The sequence below is a fragment of the Miniopterus natalensis genome, chromosome 15 (genome assembly GCF_054644295.1).
Source record: "Miniopterus natalensis isolate mMinNat1 chromosome 15, mMinNat1.hap1, whole genome shotgun sequence".
NCBI classification, from domain to species: Eukaryota; Metazoa; Chordata; class Mammalia; order Chiroptera; family Miniopteridae; genus Miniopterus; species Miniopterus natalensis.
This window is the reverse complement of record NC_142095.1, coordinates 17,872,941-17,881,599: the sequence shown is the minus strand read 5'-3', so window position 1 is coordinate 17,881,599 and position 8,659 is coordinate 17,872,941. Positions and strand designations below refer to the sequence as shown.

At 39.6% G+C, this 8,659-nt stretch overlaps 1 pseudogene; it reads left to right on the top strand.

Annotated features, from left to right (window-relative positions):
* Positions 1-5,466: 5,466 nt before the first annotated feature.
* Positions 5,467-8,423, top strand: LOC148091418 (WD repeat-containing protein 53 pseudogene; annotated as a pseudogene).
* Positions 8,424-8,659: the final 236 nt, after the last annotated feature.

The following is an 8,659-nucleotide window of genomic DNA, read 5'->3' as shown; positions in this document are numbered from 1 at the left end:
TTTTTAAGCTCAATAGCCCATGAACAATAACTGTAATTAAACTCAATAAAGAGCAAGAAAAGAGAAAAGATGCAGAATGAAAAAACCCCACACAAACCCCCCCCAAAAAAACAAAAAACCCACCACAACAGCAAAACCTGGAACGAGTGAAAGAAACCAGCAGAGCCCCAGGGAAGTGCTGAGGCCACTTTGCTTTGCATTCAGCATCACTGATCACCTTGGATGTCAGATACCCTCCCCACCCCCACCCTCGCCCCCCACCCAAGGGATCTAAAGGCGAAATTCATGGTCAGTATGTCCTTGAATATATTCACTGGAATTTTGGAGTGCTAACAAATGACCGGGAAGAGTAAAGCGTACCTCGAATTTTCTTGCCTCTCCCCTTTCACCCTTCATCTCCGCAGGCAGTGTTCTGTGTTAACGGCAACGCAGCATCTGAAAGCGTCTCTGCTGGGATAGTCTGTCATTTCCCTTGTTTGCTCCCAGCATCTTCTTATCTAACACGTTTGACTCTGACATTATTTATTTAGCGTTTTTCTCCCTGGCCTCGTGTTTTTGGGTCTTCCTGTCACTCTTTGTGGGATGTCCCTGACAGTTCATTGATGTTCTCGTAGAACCTGGTTGTTGTGTTTTCCGGATGCAACATTGAGAACATATTGAGGAGTCACAGGAAACATACACACAGAGCAGGGCGTTTTTTTTTTTTTTATCCACAGAGTGCCTGGCAATAGAAGGTTAACGTGCCAATTTCAGTAGCCACTTCCGTCTCACTAATATGAAAGAATAGGGTTTCATGTTTCCGATTGCGCCCTCAAAAAGCATCTTCCCCAATGTAAATCTGATCAGTTTCAGGAAGCTGTAATAATCCAGCTGCGACTAATAGAGTATGTGAGAAAGATGTGACCAAAAATCAAATCAATGCAATGCAAAGGGTGATGGCCCTATTTTGTTCCTAAGCGATGGGAAATATAAACCTACTTCTCTCTTTTGTGAAGTAAATCGGATAAATTGAATAAAATCATTTTAAATCAGCCAGCGATAATCTCTTTCTGATGTGGCCATCACATCAGCCAAAATGATAGCAAAAAGAATTCAATCCAAATTGAAAACAGTCTGAACCCACGAGTATTTTACTGTCATTAAATTTTCTGTTTTGCAAGAGGCTGGCACACAGCTCTGCGGTGCACTGAGTAACCTCCACAGATTTTTTTTTTTTTTTTGGCCAGGGTTTTATCATCATTTTTCAGACATGATACAACAAAAAGGGCCAAGGTTCTCAAGAACCGTGATCCTAGATTCAAATTCCCATGGGGCGCGTATGACTCTAGTGAATTGCTTACAATCTCTGAAATGCCTGTTCCAAAAATGAGGCTAATAGTAACTATTTAAGAGAATTGGGCAGAGGATGCAAGACCATATCTAGCTTATACACCATAGTTTTATATAGCATATTATACATATAGCATAGCAGATTTCTTGGCAAATATTAGGAACTCAGTATGTCAGGCCTACTCCCTTTCCCTACTTGTATCTTAACAATGATAGCTAATGTCAATCAAACTCTTTTTATCTGCTAAATAGTTTATTCTTGTTATATCATTTATTTCTCAGCACATTTGTAATATCCATTTGCGATGTTAAGCCACTGGGTTTTTCACTCACCACTCTGCAGTCCCTTTTACTGTAAAATACTTGTCCAGGGACGCACTGCTGGTAAGGTTCAGAGGGAGAAGACCTCAGGTGTGTCTGACTTCAGAACCCATATACTTAAACACACTTAAACTTCTCTGCTTTCATAACACACCAAGGAGAGACAGCAAGTTTCCCCCCGTCAACACTACTCTCTTTATTCCTCTATAATGTATTTGCCTGATTCTTGGCCTCAGCAGATGACCTGCTGGCTCTTGGAATATCTACTGCCCTGTATGAATGACCTATTGCTATCTAACGAATTAACACAAAACTGAGTGGTTTAAAACAATATGAATTTATTGTCTTGTAGTTTCTGTTAGTCAATCTTGGCATGCCTTACCTGTATCCTGTTTCACAGTTATTCTCAAACCTGTAATCAAGGTGTTTGCCAAGGGTCTGCTTTCTCACCTGAAGGTTCAACTGGGAAAGGATCTGCCTCCAAGCTCGCTCATTGGTTGTTGGCTACATTCAATGATTACTTGTTGGACTGAGTGCCTCAGATCCTCACTGGCTGTTGCCTAGAGGCTACTGTTATAGGCTGAATTGTGTCCCTCCCATACCCTTGACATTTAGATATTAAAGCTCTAATCCCCAAGGTGCACTTGGACATGGGGCCTTTAAGGAGGTAATTAAGGTCAAACAAGGTCATTATGGTGGGCCCCCAATCTAATAAGACTTGTGTTCTTGTAAGAAGAGGAAGAGACACCACAGACCTCAATCTCTCTCTCTCTCTCCCCACATGTGCACAGAGGAAAGACCATGTGAGAACACAGTGAGCTGGTGGCTGCCCACAAACCAAGGAGAGAGGTCTCCCAGAAACCATCCCTGATGGCACCCAGATCTTTGACTTCCAGTCTCCAGAACTGTAAGAAAATAATTTTCTTTTACTCGAGGCACTCAATCTCTGGTGTTCTGTTATTACAGCCTGGGCAGGCTACGACAGCTACCTTTAGCTCCCTCATCACAGCTACCTTAGCCTCTTTATTAGAGTGTACAAGCTGAGAAAGCAATACAGAGAGTCTGCTAATCACAGGTGTGACATCCCCTTCAGGTGGCTCCATTCTATTGGTTGGCTGCAATTTACTCAAAAGGAAGAGATTCTACCAGGCTGTGAATACAAAATGTGGAGATTGCTGGGCCCGTCTTAGAAGCTGCCCACCACACCCCCTGACTCTTAGGCGGCATGCTTGGACTTCTGGTTATTTCTGTAACTTTGGAGCTAATGGCAGCTTTGGAGCACTAACCTCCCTCTCTATCTGACCATGTTATCACGCCTTCTTTGTTCACTCTTTTGGAATTGCCTCATGTAATTATAGGGATACCTTCCCCAGAGGCCTCTTCCTTGCTTTCAAATGAGAATTGGAGACCTGTCTACTCTGAGGGTTCCCTTCCTCTCCCTCATATATTTTATTTTTGTCCTTCTGACTTTGGCCTGGCCAGGGAAGCTTCGAGCATGTTTCTCATTCCCTCAACTCTCTCTCTTCTTTCCCTCTTCTCAAGCTGTCAGGACTGGAAATAGCTCCCACTGTTTTTTTCTTTCTGTTTGGGAAAGAATTTCATTTTGTAAAATTCTGTGATCAGGTTGCAAGAATTACCTCTTGATATTTTAAATGCGAGAAAGATGATAAGAAAAAGAACACAAACACCTCTTTTAAAGACAATCCTAGTTTTCACTAATGTCTCGCTGTAGACTTTAAAATTCAATTGAGATGGCAGAAGCCAAAACCTTAATTGTTTGTAGTCATGTTATAACTGCTGTCTTTCACTCTTGGTCTTCCCTAACCATTGGTTTTGAAGTAGATGCATACCTCTTGGTGAGGAAATAAAAAGTCATAAATAAAAAATGCAAAGATAAAAAAGCACATTGATATTTTTTTGAAAAACATTACCTGTTGCAGGGATTTTCTTATACAGAGAAGGTAGAAAAGATCTGTCACCTAAGGAATTTGTCTAATTCTTTCTATACAAAGCTTCTCTGTAACAATATTTGTACGTGTGTAAGGCACAGCTTGGAGCAAAGCCAAACCACTCTGATTCTAACAATATGTAGCAGTACATCTGTTCCCAGGCTAATAGAGGGACTGGTGAAATTGTGCTGTCATATTAGAGTCCATAGTCATTTTTAAATCATTGATTAGGAGAAGCAGAGTCAGGATTTTAGCAACACTATTTCAAAAAGTGTTGGAGCACATGGGCCTCCAGGCCCAGTGGGCATGAGCCAGAACCACCATGCTGCCTATTACCTGGAACACTCACAATCGCCTTGGAAGCACAGGTGCTGGGGCACCGAACCAACTCCAACGGCGTTGGCCTTGCCTCTGCCCCCTTACAGATGCAGAGGCAAGCTGTGCACGCATGGACCCAGAGTCTCAGGGGAGTTCGGGAGATTTTTCTTCCCAGAAACAGGATCAAAGTGGAAATCATATCTTGGAAGATCTTTGAAAGATTTATATTAGAGACATGATCTATCACTACCTATTGAGTTTGTAACTTTGTTAGTCAACTCAAAGCATCCAGAGATTTGTTGCACCTCTGGAGCACAATGGAGAAATGGTTCCTGGGGTCTGGGTTGTGAGTATGACACACAGTTCCATGCAATAAAGATCAGAAATTATAAATGTAGTTGCATTATGCTATGGAAATTGCACATAAATGATTAGTATTCTATATTTGCATTCATAAAAGTAGAATTCAGTAGAATATATTTGTCTTTCCTGGGATTTGGGGAACACCTGTACGTGCTATTTTAGACATGCCAGTGGTATCATGCACACATGCATTCTTTCAGCCATTCAAGATTCAAGGCATATTTACTGAGTAGTACCTACATTTCAGGCACTGCTGAAGGCAGCGAGAACTCAGGCAGATATGCACTAGATGGTAATTCTGATGGAATGATAGTAGAAATTACCCATTTTTTCATTCAAAACATGATTTCCTACAAGGCAAGTTTATGAAATGATGAGTTGATTATTTGCCACGAAAGGAGATGACAGCTCTAATAATGAAGTTTTTTCTATTTAATGGTCTGATGTTCGCTATGTAGAGGCAGATATTTCTATAGAAAATCATCATATCTTACCGTATTTTTTAATTATGAAGGATTTTAAGGACCATTTACTTGAGTTCTTTAGAGAACAGAATTCGGTAGATTCTATGAGACCCAATGAAAAGAATTAGGCTCATTTTGCCCTGCTGACATGGCTCATTGGCTGAGAGTTGACCTATGAATCAAGAGGTCATGGTTCAGATTCCTAGTTGGGGCACATGCCTGGGTTGCAGGCTTGACCTCCAGTGGAGGGAATGCAGGAGGCAGCCGATCAATGACTCTCTCTAATCATTAATGGTTCTACCTCTCTTTCAGTCTCCCTTCCTCTCTTTAAAATCAACAAAAACATATTTTTAAAAAAATTAGACTCATTTTATTTAATCCCATCATTGATTAGGCCTAGAATTGCCATTACTGGAACAATGTGAGTCAAGAAACGAAATTACTCTTGATCTACTATTTCTCACCCATAAACATACCCCTCAGTGCCCATAGGAGGAGATGAAAGGGAGAAAAATCAGGACAATAAAACTGCCAAGTAAAACTTCACCTCATCTAACGTCACACAAAGGAAAGGTGTTTTGGTCTATATTAATTCAGAGATGCTCCCTTTACTTCTCACGCACACATATTGGTGGCTTTCATATTGAAGGTGGAATCTAACTTCCCTTCTTGTGGATGTACCATGGATTTAGTGACCTGCTAGATCAACAGACGGTGGTGGGATGACGTTATGGGATGTCCCATGTCAAGTCGTGGGATGCCTTGAAACTTCTGCCCTGTGTCTCTTGGAAGGCTTGCTCATGGCTGCTCCCTCTGGGACTCAAGCACCATGCTGTCAGAAGCCCACACATGTAGAGGACGTGTGTCCAGTTTCTCTAATCTGGAGCTCAGCTGAACTTCCAGCCAACAGCCGGTATCAACTGTGGGTGAGCTGAGCCTGCAGATGACTCCAGCCTCAGCTGCCATTTGACAGAAAGCAAGTGAGAAATCCCAGGCCAGAACTGCTACAATGAGCCAAGTCAACTCAGAGAACCGCGGAAGATAATAATAAGTAGTTTTAAGCCACTAAGTGTTGAGGTTGTTATGCAATTTCAACTGAGTCCACTCTGAGTTTAATCAATAACTTCAGGAAAAAAAACCTAATGCTTCTCACTGCATCTCACAGAATCTATTGATCTCTGTTCCCCAAAGAGCTAAATTAGATCATCTTTAAAGTTACTTCCAGTTCTAAGATTCTCTAAGAAAAGATGGCTTTCTGCAGAAATACCATATTGGAACAGATGGCTACTGATTTTCTTGAATAGATTTGTCACTGCAGCATCAATTGGTTAAAAATGCAATTAATTGTAATGCAAATTGCTCTTTCAAGTTTTACAAAAAGGTTTTCATAAAGATCCCAATACTCTACGTGGACCCAAAACATCAACAACCCATAGACCATTCTTCTTCAAGCAAGAATATGAAATCACAGTTTCTAGTATAGTAAGAGGCAAATTTGGGAATTGAGGAAAATTATTGTATATGGCCAACATTTCTTATTACTGTTTTCTTTCTATTATCAAATTCTGTACTCTCTGAAGGCTAGGATACCAGTCGTTCACATTCTGGTAACATTTGAGTTACTTTCTTTAGTCATGTTTACTTCATACTTTTGAAGAGGCAGCATGTATAGTGTACTTTCTACTCAGAGTTGGGTTACAATTCCAGTTTTGCAACACTCCCAGTTGTATGATCTTAGGCAAATCCTTTTACTTTTTTAATGTCAACTTTTCATCTAAAGTAGGAATGGCATATTCTGTCTCCAATGCATTTTGTTAATTGTGAGTTTGAGTTTATTATTAATAGAGATAATTATCAGATTGCCATATAAAAAAGGGGCATTACTGTAAGATTATGATGTGAATGGGACTGAGAATCCAACTGGAAATAGCCATATCTTTCTTGTTTCCTCAAAGACTTCATCTCATGATATCATTGTTTATCACTGCTTTATTGACTAAATTTTCTTCTACCTATTGTTATTCTCTACACAGTGTTCTGAATAAATTCCGGGGGAAGCTAGCATAATTGGCTAAATTAATGATATTTTGCCTTCTGGGAATTCTGATCTTCATGATTTTTTTCCCCATTTCTGAGTTCATCTTACATGATCCCTAGTCCAGAGTAATTATTAAATAATCATTGTTGAATAAATGAATGAATAAAGGCATGAGATACTGGAAGTGGCAGAAATCATGACCAAATTATTTGACCTTTGTTACTCTTAACAAATTAAATGAGATCATTTATGAAAATGTCCCAGTTCTAGTTCTAGCACATAGTAAGGCTCAAAAGATATTTGTTTTCCTATTTACTCTTTAGTTATTTTTAAATGAATGCTGTTCTTCCTATTTGAAGAATCATAGTGATAAAGAAAAAATATGTTTGGGGGAAAAAGCGACTTCCTATGCTTCTGAAATCGACCATGTAGTAAGTCACCTACTCTCTTAGATAATTTTTTTTAAAAATAGAAAACTTCTCTTTACAAGGTAACACTGTTTAGTTTTGTGGATAAAGAGGCTCTGGGAATACTGAATTCTATGATTCTACACCCCTTTTAAACACTCACAGACATTCTTCAGAATATTGAGTATTGTTCATATTCTATCATATTTTTCCCCTGGGAAAAAGAAAACAATAGTAGCAAAGCATTCTGAAATGTTTAGAATAGAATCGTTGAAAAATCATTTAAAGATGCATATTCTTGGGGTTGTGAATTCTCTTATAATCTCTCTCAGTAGGGCCTTTGGAGGACTTCATGGTGAGGCCGTGCTGGTATAATGAATGGTTGTAAGATCTTGGTTCTTAGGGACAGAGAATACATGCTCTCTGTTCTTTCTTTCCTTGTGGCCATAGTATGTCTACGAGGACAGCACCTTGGCCTTTAGAGAAGTTGTGCCTTCCCATGCCAGAGTACCTTCATTCTCAAGAAAACTGGATTCTCTTTTGCTTCTGGAATCTTTGCCAAAAAAGGATTTCTTGTTAAACCAGTGCCATTACATTTGGATTTTCTCTTTGGTTCCCTACTGTCCTTCTTGCAGAGCTTTGGAACTGACCTAATGTAGCTTGCAAAAAGTGCCAATTTAATTGAGTGATTCTAGGTAACTTGTAGTTTTGTTTCTCTCAGCATCATTAGAGACATAGATACAGAGAATTCAGTGGGCCAGGTCAGCTCTTAAACCCTGCTCTTGCCCATTCTGTGCCTGTGGCATCACGTGGCAATATTTTTAGCTGGGGTGAAGAAAATAGCGATGGGAGTCATGTGGACAGGAACTGGGATTTAAGGGCCACACTTTGGGGGTATCTGCCAGAATCCTGTTTACTGGAGGGAATGATGGGAAGATAATGTTGTGGGATGTAACCAGTGCAGTTGAGAAAAATAAAAACAAAAATAAAAACAGAAGAGTCCTACAAAACATACCCACAGAAAGAAAGCTAAAAGAGCAACGTATTCCAAGCATGGTGGAAATGCTAACGCTTCAGTAACAGATGAAGAATTTGGCAACATTTCCAAAGCTAAGTATTGAACATGGAGAAAAAGTGAACTGACTCTTGAGTACAAAAAATAAAGGGATACCAAAATTTATTAGTAGTTGATCTAACTAGTTGTATATTTGTGTTTCCCTTAAATGAATTTTAAATCCAATAAAAACATTTGAAAAAGGGGAGGGGGAGATTTGTCTCTCTTTCAATATTTGGTTTTAATATTGGACATTTTTATTCATCAGTAGTTAGCCTAGCTGATAGCAGTTTACAGACAGAAATAAGGTTACATGTATCCTTGCTGTTTTGAAAACCTGCTCACGATATGACAATAAGAACACCCAACATTTTCCTTCTAGACTTTCTATTATCATAATACCACAGAATTCGGTA